Source organism: Micromys minutus (genome assembly GCF_963924665.1).
Source record: "Micromys minutus genome assembly, chromosome: 15".
NCBI lineage: Eukaryota > Metazoa > Chordata > Mammalia > Rodentia > Muridae > Micromys > Micromys minutus.
The window spans coordinates 23,276,552-23,293,631 of NC_137984.1; the positions used below are offsets into that span (position 1 = coordinate 23,276,552).

General features: G+C 46.1%; 1 protein-coding gene across 3 annotated transcripts in view; it reads left to right on the forward strand.

Moving 5' to 3' along the window:
- The first annotated feature begins 11,302 nt into the window (after positions 1-11,302).
- The window catches only part of TBL1XR1 (TBL1X/Y related 1), a 116,677-nt gene continuing 110,899 nt past the window's right edge, over positions 11,303-17,080 (forward strand). The window contains exon 1 of one of the 3 annotated variants that reach the window (XM_080929160.1): positions 11,303-11,427. The gene's annotated coding sequence lies outside the window, so the exon portion shown is untranslated. Of the gene's footprint in view, positions 11,428-11,779; positions 11,918-17,080 lie in introns of those variants that run through there. The other 2 variants (XM_080929162.1, XM_080929161.1) reach the window with 2 other exon arrangements.

Genomic DNA, 17,080 nt, shown 5'->3' on the forward strand with positions numbered 1-17,080 from the left:
GAAGGAAGAGTGTAAACAAAACTGCCCGCAGGAATTGTTTCTAGATCATCCTATGAAAGGACAGGAGTTTCTACTGGTTGGTGTCTAGGAAGGTTCAACATCTTTCGACCATATTGAGAAATACTGTCCAGTGTCTTGTCCTCAGCCAGCATCTGCCAGAACAGTCAGCCATTCCGCACACTGAACAAGCATCTACTGTCATCTGCATATTTGTGGCCCCCACCACAAATTCATATATTGCCATCTAACACCGAAGGTGACGTAAGATGTAGACCTCTGCCAGCCTTCATGAAAGGGTATGCCAGCCTTCCTAAAGAATCATGAGCTAGTTTGCTCTCTGTGCCCTGTGAAGAAGACAGCAAGGAGTTTCGAGCTGAGCCCAGAAGTGGTTCTTTCACCTCACACCAGACCTGCCAAAAGCAGCATCCTGGGATTCCAAGCTTCCAATATTAGGGAGAAAATTCTCTTCTCTAGACGTTACTCAGTTTATATAATGTGAAGTAACCATCTAACCCAAGATAAGTTCTCAGATTACTTGGGACAGAACTCTTCATTTTGTTTATATAATTGTGTGTGTATGTGTGTGTTATTTACCTGTGTGAGTGTATGCCTCACCTGTTAAGGTATGTATGGAGCCACAGAAAGCATTAATCCCCAGAGCTGAAGTTATAGACTGTTGTGAAATGCTCAATGTGGCTGCTGGGAAATGAATTGTAGTCTTTTGGAAGATAGGCAAATGCTTTCAACCACTGAGCTATCTCTTGGACGCCAAGAAGTGTTTATTTAAGGAATAATTTTATTTTAGATTCAGGACAACTCAAAGCTGAAGAAAACAATATGTGAAATAAAACCTTAGTACTGTTATTTTTACTCATCTGAAAGTATGTTTGTATATTTGTATTTTGGTATTTTAACTTTGTAGGATTTTTAAGTATTATTTACTTTGTGGGGGGTGTAGTGTGTCAAGTCCTGTAGACTGGCCTGCAGTTCATTATGTAGCCAACAATGTCCTTGAATTCCCCAACCTCCTGCAAGTTGGTATTACAAAACTGTGTTTGGGTAACCCTTTTAAATTTCAATATAACTTAACACTTTAGAATATCTAACAGGGCCATTGAGATGACTCTGAAGTTAAGAGTACTTGCTGACTTTAATTGGATCCCTGGGACCCACATGGTAGAAGACTATTACCAAATGTGGACTGGGATGTGTGCACACAATAAATGAATGCAATTAAAAAAAAAAAGAATATCAAGTTGTCTCATACAGTCAATGTAAAACATGTAAGTTAGAGCTAGAGTTGATTTAGATTTGTGGTTTCAGGTTAAGAAGATATGAGTTTTACTGAATCTGTAAACATTTTGTTTTTGTAATGTTCACAAGGGCTTGCATCACATTTTAGAAAATTTAAAAAATTGTTTTATTTTTCTGATTTGTGTGTGTGTATGTGTTGTTGTTGTTGTTGTTTTAAGACATGGTTCTCTGTGTAGCTCTGGCTGTCCTGGAACTCACTCTGTAGACCAGGCTGGCCTTGAAGATCCACTTGCCTCCGCTTTTCCAAAGCTGGGGTTAAAGGTGTGTACCATTACTACTGCAACTTGTGCATTTTTAAAATAGAGATTGGACTCTTAAGTGTACACATGCAGCTTAATACACAAGAATGTAATTTACCAAGTTATAACATGCCTTTAAAAGGGATGAAGTCTTAAACTTTACCTTTTGCTTGTCATTTTGACACAGCATTTCACTATTAGCTTATGCAGACCTGAACTTGTGGCCTTAGCCTCCAGAGTCATTATAGGGGAATGTCACCATGCTAGGCTCTGTAATTGAATTTCAAAGGTTAAAAGAACAGTTTAGGTTTTCAAATGTGTGACTAGTAAGATGACTGTAGTCTGGCATACTCTGTAACCATGACGCCATGTGGTGGCAGGAGAGGATGGCCACTCATGTTGTCCTTCTCATCAGTACATACTCGAATACAATTAAGACCCTAAGCAGAGGATAGCCACCAGACTGATGAGGTTCTATCTGGAGCTCATGCATATTTTCCCCATGCTTGCGTAGGAACTGCGTGATACACATTCCACTGATGTGTTCCTTCCCTTTGAACAGCTCTGTTCTCTTCGCTTTTTCCTCTTGTCAGCAAACTATTAGAATAGAAGAAAAACAAAACTGAGGCCCATATGGGCCTCACAATTTACTTGTAGTCCAGGACAGGCTTGACCATCGGAACCTCCTGCTTCCAGCACCATGTCTTTGGGATTTAATGGTGGAACCTCCGGCTTTGCTTCCTGTATGCCAAGTAGTTGCTCTACCAACGGAGTCAAATCCATAGCTCAAACATCAAAGGTTTTTGTCCCCCCCCCCCACAGGAATCCTTTGCCCTTTCTTGCCTATACCTGCATAATCTCGCTCCACGGAAATGGAGACTGTGCTGCAGAAGCCCTAAGTTCACTTTCTTGGCTTGCCTGCAGCATGACCTGAGATCCACTCTTTGACTCATTATGCTGTGCTTCCAACTGTGGGCCCAGGGCCCAAAAAAAAGACAGAAAGACCTTGTTTCCTTTATCTGCTGTGAGGAAACAGGGAGAGGGGTCACCAGAACCTGACCATGTTGATACCTTGAACTCAAGCCTCCTAGCCTCCAACACTGTGAGGAATGTTTGGCCTTTATGTTATCCTGTCTAGGGAAGACATTGTCTTTTATACAGTGTCATGAAAGGGCTTGCACCATGTGTGACAATGTTACAAGTGAGAGCAACCAACACTGTCCTGGCTTCAGACAGGATCCTCATGTATACAGGGACACTATATACTGACCTGTGATTACATATGTTGAACAGGACACTCATAATTAAAAAAAAAAAAGCTAGGCATGGTGCCATAGTAGACTTTTAAGGCCAGCACAGGTGGGACAGAGACTGTTTTTTTTTTTTTTAATCTCTGTGAGTTCAAGGCTACCTGATCCTGTCTCAAATGAACAAACAAGCAAACAAACAAAAAAAAAAAAAAAAAAAAAAAAAAAAAAAAAAACATTTAAACCAGGCTTGGAGGTGCATCTGCAAAATCTCAGTACTACAGAATTGAGTCAAGAGTTTCCAGAGTTCAAGGTCATCCTCAACTATATAGTGAGTCAGGTCAACCAGGGCTACATGAAAACCTGTCTAAAAACAAAATGAAACAAAACAAAAACAGCAAAAAAGAAAAAAGAACAAAGCACACAGAACACAAGAAACTTGGAGCTGTCAGATAACTCATCACTTTTTGTGACTTTGACTGTTTAGTTATCTATGTCTACACCCATCATTTTATTTAAATTACATTCATCTTGTGTGTGTGTGTGTGTGTGTGTGTGTATGTGTGTGTGTGTATGTGTGTAGATGTGTGTGAACATGTGTGACTATGCCATAGCACTCATGTAGAGGTCAGAGGACAACTTTTGGGAATCTATTATCTGTTCCTGACACTGAATCCAGATTGCCAAACTTCTTAGTGAGTCTTAAAGTCATGTCTCCAGTTCCAGCCACCTTTGAACACTAGCTGTACAAATCTGTCTGCTGGGCCCAGCATTTTCCTAGAGACATCTGATATTCACCAAACTATAAACAACAACAACACCCAACCCTACACACTTGTGTTTTAAAATTGACCACTGATTCCCCACCTCTGTAAATGGCAACTTTATTCTTCTATATTCTTGGTCTAAACCTAGTGATCATCTTTGGATTGCATTTTTTATCTTGTCAGGTACACCAATGAGCCAGATCCAGGGATTTACACCTGTACTGTTAGTACTTGGGGGCTGCACTAAAGGAGGAGCATAAACCTCAAGGCCAGTCTCTAAACACTCTGTTGTGGGTCATTCTGGGTACAAAGTAAGGCGCTGTCTGTATACTATCGAATTTTCCTAACTAGTACCTGTCACCATCTCTGAGATTTCATTCCTGTGAGTCCTCAGCACCCTCTTGCACTTGATCCTCTGTGTAGGAACCAGAGCCCTCTTCTGTAAAGGAAGAGGGCCAAGCAGTGTGTTTGGTCGAGGCTGTCTTGTGGCTTTCCATGTCTGAGAAGTGAAAGGCCCTTTTTCCCTTCTTTGCTTCAGACCAAGCAGTTGTTTGCTCTTGTTTCCAGTATATGGCAGTTGTGCTTTTACTTGTTTCCATGTACTTAATGTCCTCTCAACGCTTTTGGAGAGCTTTTAGGGCTGCTTTGCAAGAGTTTGACATTGGGTCTCAACAAGGAAGTCAGCTCAGGCAGGAATCTGATTTTAGACTAGAGGAAGTAGGTTTCAGGCAAGAACAAGACTTTGGGCTAGGATAGGGAAGTAGGCTCAGATATTTCTGTCCTTCTGATAAGTCCTTATAAACAGAGATCACAGGACTTTATTGCCTTGCTCATTCCTTGACTTTGATATCTAAACCAACATACCATGCTTACACCCTACCTTATTTTGCTTAAGCCTTACTATTATTTCATTCTTCAGTGAAATAATACCTAATTCCTGGCTTGTGCAATGCTAGTGAGAACATCTATCAGAGGCTGGATTTAAATGGAAAAGCCATCGCAGCATGGAGGTGCTGTGCTACAGAGCAGGGCAGTGTTGCTCTTTCGTGTGTATGCATGTTTGCATACTTTGTGAGTGTGCATGGGCTCATGAGTGTATGTATATGTGTGTGATATGTGTGGCGGCACATGTACACATGCATATGGATGTCAGAGGACATCTTCATGTAGCTGATTTTCTCCTTCCTTTCAATGGGTTCTGGGGGTTGAACTCATCAAACCTGAACAGAAAGCACGTTTACTAGGAGTCATCTTTTTGGCCCATGCTCAACATTTGTGTGGGTGGCTAGGGTCAAACTTAGGGCTTCAAGCTTGCAAGGGAAGCACTTATTTATCTCTGTAGATCTCAAGGATTGGTCTTTGACAACTTATGTGTCAGCAGTAAAAGGACAAACCTCCCTAAGCCAGTTTATATTATTTTTGTGACAGAACTTACACCACAGTGCAACTGTGATGATCTGAATATCCTTGACCCATGGAAAGTGGTACTGTTAGGAGGAGTAGCCTTGTTGGAGGTGAGTTTCGAAGCTCTGTCCATTGCCATTCTTTTCCTAGCAGCCTTCAGATGTAGAACTCTCATCTCTTCCTGAACCATCCTTACCTGGATGCTGCCATGTCATCTTGATGATGATGGGCTGATCTTCTGAATTTATGAGCCAGCTCAATTAAATGTTAATTTTTTTCCCCAACAGTCTCACATAGCCCAAGATGTCCACAGATTCTATGTATAGTTAGAATGACCTTGGGCATCTGATATACCTTTATCTACTTTATGTAGGGCTGAGGATCAAACCCTGACTTCATAAAGGACAGGTAAACTTTCTACCGACAAAGCCAACAGAACCTCAATTGTTCAGCTTGGATATATTTTTCATAGTTTCTTTATATTCTTTCCTCCTTCTCCCCCTTAGTACAAGAGTGAAATGTAAACTCCATAAAGCATAGGGGCTGTTTAATTCACTGTAAACAGCTTCCAAATGCCTTCGAACACCAAGCATTTGATAAATGTTTCTTGAATGAACAGCAAAATTGTCAACACAGTATGAGGCTTTTCATACTGCCAGAGTGGTACAAGGCTGTCAATAAAGGTAGGTGGTTGGTAAGACAATTTGCTAAATACTGTTGGCTTTCTGTTCTTGACTGAATCACCAACAGGGTACAACCTGCTATTTCAATATTCTGAGAGATATAAATAGTTTCGTATAAGTGTGATTTTTCTTTCAATATTTTTATTATTTAAGAAATCATACTCATATATGTGTGTGTCTCTATGTGGATATGTCCAATTGCCTATGCAAACCAGGACGGAACCCTGACTCTCCTGGAGCTGAAGTTATAGGTGGTTGTGAGCTGCTTGGCATGGTTCTTAACTGATAAGCCATTTTTTTTAAGCCCCCCCCCTTTTTTTTCTTGGTTTTTCAAGACAGGGTTGTCTATGTTGCTGTCCTGGAACTTGATCTGTATGCACATAAGGCTGGCTTCATCTCAAGAGATTCACCTGCCTCTGCCTTCCGAGTGCTAAATTTAAAGGTGGCCCTTCTTGCTACAGGATCTTGACTAAGTAGATCAGGCTGCCGTGGCACGTCTATCTAACAAGCTCACTTTGAAATTGTGCCAATTCTCTTGCCTTAGTCTCCTTGAGTACCATTAAAAAATCATTTTTAATCTAATTTTATTATTTTTAATGATATGTCTCAATTCCATTGTTCTTATTGAAGGGGACTCAGAGTCAGCACAGAACATACCCACATAATAGATTCTCAGCACAAGGGAGATTTATTTACTGCAGAAAGATAGGTGGATGCCTCTGGTTTGGGCAAAGACAGCTATGGCCAACTGGCACATAGCCATTTTGTGGGCTCTAGCCAGAATAAAAAAGAAAGGGCGATTAGGGAGATTGCTCCTCCCACCCCCCACCAGAGGGTTAGAGTGGCTGTCTCTTATTGGCTAGAAGAAGGGAGATGAGGTAGCAGGGTTTTCCTCATGTAGCCTGGCAGGTTTGAGTGACCACATCAGGAGCAACAGCTATGGAATCTGATCACAGGTCAAGGAGCACTGTAACAAAGTCATGCTGATGAGGAAAGGTCACAAGGGGTACATTCTGCACAGGCACAGAGAGCAGCTCAGGTGCTGAGCTGTAGTCAAGCTGTTCATTAGTTTTGACAGCATAGCCAGCGAGCCCAAGAACCACAGAAGAGCTGCACGAGTCAGAAGGAAACAGAAACCTGTCTGCACCGGAAGGATGCCTACAGATGCTCAGCAAGTATGAGCCACTGAGAGCTCAGGTAAATCAAAACGTGAATTAAAGCACTGGGATAGTATTTCTGGTACCAAGCATTTACATACTATTATTTTGAGTATTTTAATTATATGGACTACATAATAGAAACATTTTAAAGCATCATAGTGGTTAAAATCTTGCTCTATAATGTTCCTTGGGTAAAGAACTATCAAAGTCACAATTTGCTTAGCTAGAGAGACAGTGTGTGTATGAAAAAACTTATTTCTTTCTCTCTGTCTCTCTCTTCATCTCTCTCTGATATAGCCCAGACTGTTTTTTGAATTCCTTACATAGGAGAGGATGATGTGAACTTCTGTTCCTCCTGTTTCTAATTCCTGAGTTCTTGGATTACAAGTGTGCAGTACCAGCCTCACTTAAGCTGTGCTGAGGATGCGTCCTAGGAGCAAGGCGATCATTTTAACAACTGGATTACTAGAGATGTTTCTTAATGTGACCCATTTCCTATAGAACTTTAGTTAATAAACAATCTGTCCTTTTTAGAAACATAACATTTATATTTAAACTATTGAAAATTAGTAAGATTTTTTTCCCCCATTTGTCCAGGTCTAATTATTGCTCGAATTTCAGTGTAGCCTTTGAATGTATATATTGGGAATATTGGAGTGGCTCTTGGTTGAGGTGACAAACATTTCATTCCGCTATTGTGCTACAGCCCATTCATCTGAATCTCTAAGATGCTGATGCTAAAGAAATAGTTCAGGGGTGAAGAGTGCTTGCTGCTCTTGTAGAAAACCCAGGTTTGCTTCCTAGCACTCATGCTGGGTGGCTTACAACTGACTATAACTCTAGCTTCAAGGGACACACACACACACACAGACACACACACACACACACACTTTGTAAGCTCAAGCAGTGAAGTAAACAAAACTATCTTTAAGAACTTCCTAAAACTGATCAGATTCACTGGTAAGTAAAAGCTCAGAGTCCCTTTCCTAGGAAGCGAGGCTGAGTTGCTAAGACTTTGAGCGGAGAAAAGCTGAAGACCAGACTGAGACCAGAGCGGCTGTCTGGAAAATGCCCAGATCAGCTGCCTGGAGGAAGTTTAGACCAACTGAGGTACATAGAAAGGACACTCTCTAACCTGTCGAGCTGCTTGCTCTGGTTCCACTGTTTGTGCTCCAGGTTCCCAGCTTTGTGAGCTCTTACCCATGCTAGGGTGGGCTCTGGTGACACAGCTATCTTTGAGTCATTTCTGTACCTGTAAGGAACCCCAATAAAACTCGTTGGTCACCAATTGGATGTTGGTGGTGTCTATACTTTGGCCTGTTGTGGGTTCCTTGTTGGGGGTTCCCGAGTGGATGAGTGTTTCATCTCCCAAAGAGATCATATCACGCACACACACTCCATATGAAAGATTAGAAAAACAAAACAAAGCAAAACAACAACAACGATAACAACAAATCCTGAAGCCACACTGAGCTTTCAGATGGGTTCTGGAATACAGATACTATAGTAGCCAAGCTCCAGGCTCAGCTAATTCCCTTAGCAGGGAGGCTCAAGCATTTTCCACATCTACGCTTTTTTTGTTTTGTTTTTTTGTGAAGGAGAACATCTAAATGTTAGGTCTCTGTTGATTGTGTGTGTGTGTGTGTGTGTGTTAAGTGTGTGTGCGTGTGAAAGAATATGAGGTCAGACGACAACCTGCAGTATTTGACTCTTACCCTCATTTTTGGAGCAGAGTATGTAGCCTTGGCGGGCCGTGTCTACCTTGCAGACCAGACTGGCCTCAACTCAGACATCTGCCTGCCTCTGCCTCCCACGTGCTGAGATTAAAGCAGTGCCTCTTGGCTTTCTGCCTCCAGTTTTGCTCTAGCACAGGAACCTCTGCTGAGCCACCTCAAAGGCCCAATTACTGTTTAATAAAGGTAAGAGATCCTCCTGGCTGCTGGGAGAAAGAGACAGGAGTTTGTTTGAGGTCAGGTTGAGCTGTGTAGGAAAATCCTCTCAGAAAAGACCAAACAAACAAACAAAAAAAAAACGGAGAAAGCAAAACCTCACGAACTCTAACCAACAAACAAAACATAAGAACAAAAACCAAACAAAACTTGAAGGGCACTCACTTTACTGGAGCAAGTTTAAGGTGCATGCCCCCAACTTTGGTGACTTCTGTCATGACATTCAAATAAAGCAGTTTATGTCCTAAGACAGTTCACCTAACAAATGAACAGATTCTCACCCTCATCATCCGGCGCACACAGACCCAACTGGAGGAAGTAACCTAGCTCGGACTGGAAGGAGGGTGGTCTTTGGAAGAGACGTCTCATGGGAGATTAGGTATCTCCTGCTTGGAGCTGGCTGTAAAGACTGGTGAACATCTTTATCCAATCAAAAGTGTGCTTTGATTTTCTTGTAGCTGCTGTCTAGGTCAAGAGCAGGGAATCTTAGCTTCCCCTACTCATCCCACCACCCTAAAGCTGTGGGCGCTTCCGACAAAGAACCTGCATTGTAGTGTGAGGTATATGTTGAGCAGACAACATAGCAGTGGCCAGTTCTTACACAAACGGGAAGCTACTAAATTCTCTGGACAGCAGAAGGAGTGAGCCAGGCCTTTCAGCTTTGGCTTCCTCTGTGCTGTTTCCCTAACCGTCCAGCAGTGTTTTGGAAACCCAGCGTAATCTACATTCCCATCAGGTGACACTGTTTAATCTAGCATTCCCTCTTTCACATGTGACCATAGTTCCAGGGACACCCAGGCTCAGGCTTTGAACTTTTCTGGTTGAAAGGGCGCTTCCAACTCCGTAAGACTTTCTTTGGTGGCCTTTCCACTCGCTTTCGGGTAGGTCTGTCGTAACAGGCAACTGTGCGCTGTCTCCCGGGAGGGCCCCATCAGGGGAAGAGTCATTGACCTTGGCTGAAAAAATCCTAGTCTAGTCATGGAGTTAGGCAGCATGGTCTATAGCTGTGAAAGTTACTTCAAATGATACTTTGTTTGAAAATTTGTGTTTGAAGCAAAGGAAAGAAAGGAAGACCAGTGCTTGTCAGGGATACACATGTTTCCAAATGTTTTGACAACTTGAAACTAGAAGCTTTCACCAAAACCAAAGAAGGTTGCAAAGTATTTTTAAAGATAGTAACAGAAAAACAGAGTTTCAAGATATATGTTAGAATTAAAAGGAAGGCTGCCTCTTACTCCCCAGGTTTCTGAAAGACTCAAGAAGGTCGCCGCAGTATTTTTAAAACCCTCTGCATTCCCGCAGTCACATTTTGACATTACTGGGCAGCCAAATTGTACTTTAGAAAACCGCCTTCACGTGCCACACGCATGCACAAAGTAGAGGATATAAACTCCCGTGGATACCACAGCGCGGTACACACTCAGTGCACATCCATTCTGTCTATGGCTTTATTTTCGCGCAATGAGAACTCTTCGGTCAAACCTTCCCGATAGAACCAGCCGACTTGGGCGCACCAACTTCAATTACAGCTTTGCGTTTTCATCGAACCCCTCTCGCCGCCTGCGCGGTGCTCCGGGTCCCGTCCTAGAACTTGCTCCCGGCAGACAAAGCACCTTTCCAGGTACGCTTCCGAGCAGGCGTGTTTCGGTGCATCCGAGGGTGCGGCGCCTTGCACGCGGAGTCCATGCCGGAGCCCGCGCCGAGATCCCGCATCTGCCCGCCGCCTCCCGGGATCGAACTGCCGCGGCTCTCAGAATTTGCTCCGGGCGAAGGGACCCGAGCACCACCCAGGCCGCGGGACAGCCCGGGCTGATGGCTCTGGAACCAATGCGCGGCGAGCCCAGCCCCCAGCGCGGCGAGCCCAACCCCCAGCGCCGCGAGCGAGCGAGGGAGGCTGGGTGGAGGGAGAGCCAGCCAGTGAGGAAGCCGAGTGTGGAACAGCCGCCACCCCCACCGCCGCGCTGCCTCCGCCGCGGCCCCGCCTCTCCGGCGTGCCCCTCCCCCACCCCGTGCTCCTCCTCCTCCCTCTCCCCTCCCAGGCCCCCCTCCCTGTCGCGGTTCCCCTCCCCCTCCAAGGCTCCGGCTCCCTTCCCCCCCTCGCCTCTCCGGCTCTGGGCTCCCTTCCCCCTCCACGGTCCCTTCCCCCACTCCTCCTCCAGGCTCCCCTCCCCCGCGCATCGCTCCAGCTCTTCCTGCACCAGGCTCCCATCCCCCTCCCGGGTCCTCCTCACTTCCTCCCCTCCCCCTCCGGGCGCGCCCCTCCCCTTGTGTCTCTCCCCTCCCCCTCCTCGGGTTCTCCTCCCCTCCCCCCTCCTATCCCCTCCCCCTCCTCGCTCCCTCCTCCCTCCCAGCGCGCCGGGCGCAGGCCGCTCGGGTTTGTTTTGCTGCGCGGCCGCCGCCGCCGCGGGCCCGGAGCTCATTTGTGCCTGGCTGGTCCCCGCGCTCCCCGGTGCCGAGCCGGAGCCGTTGGCCGCTCGCGCGCTTGGCTCTCTCCCTTAGTAACAGCTCCCCTCCTGCCTCGGTGCTGCGCCCTGCCCCCGCGCCCCTCCCCCGCCGGACCCGCCGCCCGCCTGTCAGCGCCCGCACCCCAGGGCGCCTCGGGGTGCCGACGGCGGCCAGGAGGGGAGCGCCGCGTGTCCTGGAGGGGACAGAGTCGCCAAGCAGGTGAGCGCGGCCCGGGGCGGCGGGCGCCGCGAACTTGGCCTGGGTGCGGGGGAGGGGCGGCTGCGCTCACGTGCTGCCCCCCGGGTCGGGGTGGCCGGGCTGCGGGAGGCGCTGGGCTGCGGGCGAGCGGGCGTGGGGGCGCCGGATGGGTGCGGGGCCGCAGCCTCCCAATGCTCGCATGGCGGGGGTTGGGGGGGAGCGGGCCGGGCTCGGGATGGGTGCCCGTCCGCGCTCGGGCGCGCGGGCTGCAGTCTCCTGGTCGCGCACCCCTCGGGCCGTGGGGCGCGGAGACCCCGGGCGGCGGAGGGGACCGCGGGCGGCTGTTGGGGCGCGGGTGGGGGAGGGGCGCGGCCCAGCCTCGCTCGCTCGCTCAGGACGCGCGTGTAGGCACCTTGTGCCTGTGGCCTCTCCACAAGGAGGCCCTGGCCACAGCCTCGCTAAAGTTGGGTCAGAAGTGTATACAGTTGGCAAACTTATTGCCAGCTTCCTGGTAAGTTTCGGGGTGGCACACAAGTCACATTATCTTCTGACACTATAGAGGCCACGTTGTGAGTGTTTGCTGGGTGACTTCCTCTTTGCAACCGACGTCTTTTTTTTTTTTTTTTTTTTTGGAACAGGGGCAGACTTTCATTTAAGTGTAATTCCATGTTGAAAGGCAGCTCGAGGAGAATCATGCATGTGTTAAGAGTGTTCGGTAATTTTGGAAGTTCCCAATTTGGATTAAATTTAGGTTGTGAAAATGGTTTGTTCTGTGTAACATTTGGGTTGGGTGGCTTTTAAGAAACGCTCTCTTTGTTAGGTTACCCAACACTGAAAATAATTTGGTGATCACACACAAGTGTTGGAACGTGGCTAAACATTACATTTCTTTTCTGAGTCTGGAGTTTTCTTAAAACCTTGGACTTCACTGGCCCCAGGCCGAAGGGTTTTCCTACTTATGCCATTTACAGTTAATTAGTGAAGTTTACTGTTGGCTTTCTTGTTTTCCCACGAAAGGACCTTATGCCGGTCTAAACATGTTGCTAAAGTACAATGGGTGAAATGCTGGGTTATTTTTAGTTTGAATCTTGAGATTGAAAGCTCCCCCAACAGTGTAAAGTAAGCTCCTTTTTTGGAGTAATACCGCAAGGCCCCATCTTACTGATTTTAACTTGGGTAGAATGCTTTGCAGTATTTCGATGGCCCACTGAAGGTACTGGATGAGTTTTGGGTTTCCCTGTGTGGTTCCCGTTCGGTTTTGTTAAAACAACACCAATGCTCATTGGAACAGTTCAGCCATCCTGACTTCCTGGGACTGTCTGTTCTCACCACTTTAATAAGTTTATAGTCTGGGGAACTAGGGCATCTTTATCTGCACAGAAAGACTGTGTATCAGTTGGATTGAATCGTGGGAGTTAATGGCGAACTTCCCAAATTATCACTGAGAGTTCTAGAAACAGTTGGCATTTGGCTGTGGGGGAGGGGCGGTAGGTCGAAAGCCTGCCTGAAAGGAGTGAGGCAGGTCGTGTGTGCCCTTCCCCGCTAAGTACATCTGCAGTGTGGAATATTTCTCTCCCAGTTTTGCTGTCCTGTGTGGCATGACGTCTGTAATCACCAACATTAAACACTCAAGTGACTTTTCGTCTCTCCTTTCGTTTGAAGAGTCGGATCTCCAGAATTTAGGACAAACGCTAATCCTGTGAGGGAAGAAACAATGTGTAAAAAGCTAAGCAACTTAATTAACTTGTTAATGACTTCAAAATTCTTGCACTTCACCTTCTTGGAAGCACAGTTCTAATCTGTACCTGTTGTTGACTTAGGAGACTCTGGTGGTAAATAGAGTGGGTTTTTTTTTTTGTTTGTTTATTTTGTTTTTTGTTAGTATTGGGAACTGAGCCTGGAGCCTCACTCAAGCTAAGCAAGTGCTCTACCACTAAGCTGCTGCCCGGCCTTGAGATTATATTTTTTTTATTGACTTTCTTTGAAGAATGGTTAAACATTTTAACTTTTTACATAAACCCAAGGACCTCTTTTGATACTTGTATAGTCTCCGGCTAATTAAGGTCTTTGCAAGACCGATTATCATAATACCTGTCTGCCAGGAGACCCAGAAATAACTGCTTCCTGTGAATACTGGTAAGCTTTCCGGCGAGTGAGCAGGCAGGATAGCTACTGCTTTATAAACATGGGGTCTCTGATGAAAAGGGTGTGACACGCGGACCTTTGAAGCTGGAACCTGTTGAGTAAATGTGCTAGTTCACCTACGGGGGCTGAAGTGTAACTGCTGTGTGGTCTCCACCGTTTCTCAGGTCGCTGAGCACCTGTAGATGGGGTTGAAACAATTTGTTACTTACTTAAACACAGAGGGAAATGCTTTGGAACTCAGGGGAGAGAGATGGTAGAAACCTTGGCTCTGGCTACGACTGTTTTTCTTCTAGTACATGTAAATTTGACTCATTTTCAGAAATATTTACAGCGTACATCTCTGAAGTGGGAAGTGGAAAGCAGTGAGCAGGGGACACGTGTATTTTTGTCCTCGGACCTTCTTCTGGGCTTCACTTTGCCTGCTGAACTGCCACCAGTGGAGACTTAGGATGGTCAGGAGGTCTGAGTACTTACTGCCTGTGGCATCTTAGTAAGAGTACAGTTTATTGCCTGTTTACCAGAGAGCCAGAGGACAGGGATTCTGCCTGAGCCAACCCCAGGAAGGTGTGAGGCCCTGCTTGTCATTCAGGCGTTCAGACTGATCCCCTGTGGTCAGTCTGGGGTTGGCTTTCTCTGAGATGGGATGGAAAGGTGCTCCAAGGTGTTTATTATTAGGCTTTGAAGAGGCCTCGATCCAGGTCTTTCTGACCCTTGTACCATGCTCTTTCTGGATGCCTGTCTGTGACACACTTCCCTGTTGCCTTGCCATGCTTGGGTTTCTGACTTCCTGACAGACTTGTTTCTAATTGGGATGGCCTCTGAGGTACCTCTATCAGGACATGGCACTGGTGGGTGAATAGTCTAAAAGTTCTGGCACCATGTTTAAAAGCCTTCTAACTGCGTGTTGCATTGTAGTGTAGTGGCCTGAGCAAGGGTGCTTTTGGTGACTACTCAGTCTCTGTCCCTCACAGGTGATGCCTGAAGTTTTCGCCTTGTATCATTGAGTTGAGACGATGGAGCTGGTGAACTGTAGTTTTCAGAAGTGTCTGACATGCCATGTGTCGCCAGAGTGTCAAACTTCTTTGTGTTACTTTTTACATCTTGTTCCTCCTTTCCACTGGGACATAATGCCATGAAAAGCCCTTGGCAAGTCTGTTTCCTGAGTTCCTGGGCAACATTCTTGAAATGAACAGCATAATTTATTTATTCTCAAAGTTGTGCTTGAGGCTTGCTCATGAAGAATTAGACTGTACTGTCAACAATCCCTGGGCCCATCCATTTTCTTGGTTGGCGTGGTCATATGGGCAGATGGGTAGGTGGTAGGTGGGTGGGGTGGGGTACAGGGGTGGTCCCATGCCTCACTTACTGTCTCTATCTGTGTGTCCCACTGAAAACAATTTTCAAGTTTTTAAAATGAAAAGGAATTCTTGAAGCTGAGTTGAGCAGGACTTGCAGTGGGTGTTGCAGTAGACGGTTCTGTGCCCTCTGGCCCTGATCGGTTGTGAGTCTGCACTCTGTCTAAAGCCGTCTAGACAGCTTTCCTCAGGTCTTAGTGCTCAGCGGCACTAGTGCTGTGTGGTGAGTGTCGGTGTGTCAGAACTGTGCGGGTGCTTTGACAAGTCCTTGTGACAGTATGAGCAGCTGGTACCCTAAATTTAACTAAGGAACAGGCTCAGGTGCTGAGCGGCAGTGGCAGCGGCTCTGAGGCCAGTGTCTTCTGGCATGGAGTCCACAGGAAGTCCACGGATGCGAGAGAGTTTGGGTTTGGTCTTTGTGTTACCGTTTCTGTTTTTCTGGACAGATTTGTTCTCACAGTGTCAACTGTTTAACTGATTGTCATCATAGGTCCCTCCTGGAACACCCAGAATGATTGCCTCTAACCAACTGTCTAAGGTCATGGGCTTCGGCCTGGCTTTTAGGGCTCTTTTCGACCTGTTCCATTTTCCCATGCTCCTCTCTGGCGCCTCTCAGATCCTGTTGCCCTGTCCGTTACCACCTGATTTTGCCCCGCCCTTCCTTTCCCTTGGCTTTTTTGTCTAGTTTTAGCTCCACGCCCTGAGAAGTATGGTTTGCAGTCAAGACATGTTCTCTGACCCCATTGCATTTAATGCGTGTAGCAGCCTTTCTCTCTTGCTTTCTTTGTGGATGTAGGCTGAGTTGTGCCACTGTGTGCTGCTGTGCCTCTTAGGGGAAGACGTGTTGAAGTATTTGATTGGTGTATCATGAACTCAAATAGGGTTTTCATGTAAGATGGGCTGTTTCTCTAAGGCCTGTGTTAGAGTGAGCACTGACATCCCTGCCTGTGCCATTGATGGACTAGAATCCATGGTGTAGGAGTATTGTAGACATGGGCCTGTTCTGTCATCTCAGTTTTTATGCTGCTGGGAGTGGGCAAGGGAGAAAACTTGCTTCATTCTTGTGTTCCGTGCTCCAGACAGTTTCTCTGTGTAGCTCTGACTCTCCTGGAATTTGCTCTGAAGACCAGGCTAGCCTTGAACTCAGAGATCTGGTTGGCAGGACATTCACCTACCACTGCCTCCTAAGTGACAGATCAGAGGTGTGGTAGGTTTGTCCTTTGACCTGGAATAGTAGCTGCAGTGTTAAGGGGACTGTAAGTCCAGTTAGGAATTTTGTCACCTAATCAGCTTCATCCCATTGCGTGTGCTGGCTGCTGCTTATCCGAAGTGCCCAGGACTCAGAAATGTTTTGTACTTTTTATTTTCACTCAGAGTTTTGCATGTGCATCATGGGATCTTGGCCATGGAATCTGAGTGTGAACGTGAAGGTCATCTTTGTCTCCTGTGCACAGCATAAAGTGATATTTTATCCTGTTTTGTCACCCGAGGTCGGGGTACACTGTATTTGGGTCTGGTTGGTAAAAATCTTTTCGGATTTTTGGTTTTTCTAATCAAGGATGTTCAACCTGTGTGTATGCCAGGCATGATACTTCAGAGTCTGGAATGTGTGTGTGTCGAGACAGGATCTCATTCTGTAGCTCCGGTATCCTTTGAAGTGAGCATAGCTGAGGCCAGTCTTAGTTTCTGCTCTTCTGCATTGCTGCTGTTGGAAGTGTGCTACTCTGGTTGTGGCTTCCTTCAAAGATGTACGGGACTTTGCTTTCTAGATGTTCTAGAGTTCTTTGGTGTGCATATGTATACTTTGGAAAGGGTCTCACTGTATCTATCTATCTATCTATCTATCTATCTATCTATCTATCTATCTATCTAATCTCATCTGGTCAGGATCGCTTAGTAGTCCTGCCTTTGCCTCCTGAGTGGCACTACCACACCCTACTAGCACTTAATAGCTTTCTCTTGGCTTTTCTTTTAACACAGTCTTTTCTTAGCCAGGTACCTAAATAAAATTGTGTCTTTAGCTTTCTTTGGTTATAACATTCTAATGAACTCAAAGACTGGAGCTTGATGTGCACCATCACTTTGAACATACTAGCATTTAAGGTCTATTCAGGGCACGTGTGTGTCATCTACCAGAAGGCCCTGTCTTCCCTATCTTCTCTCTGAAGGTTTTT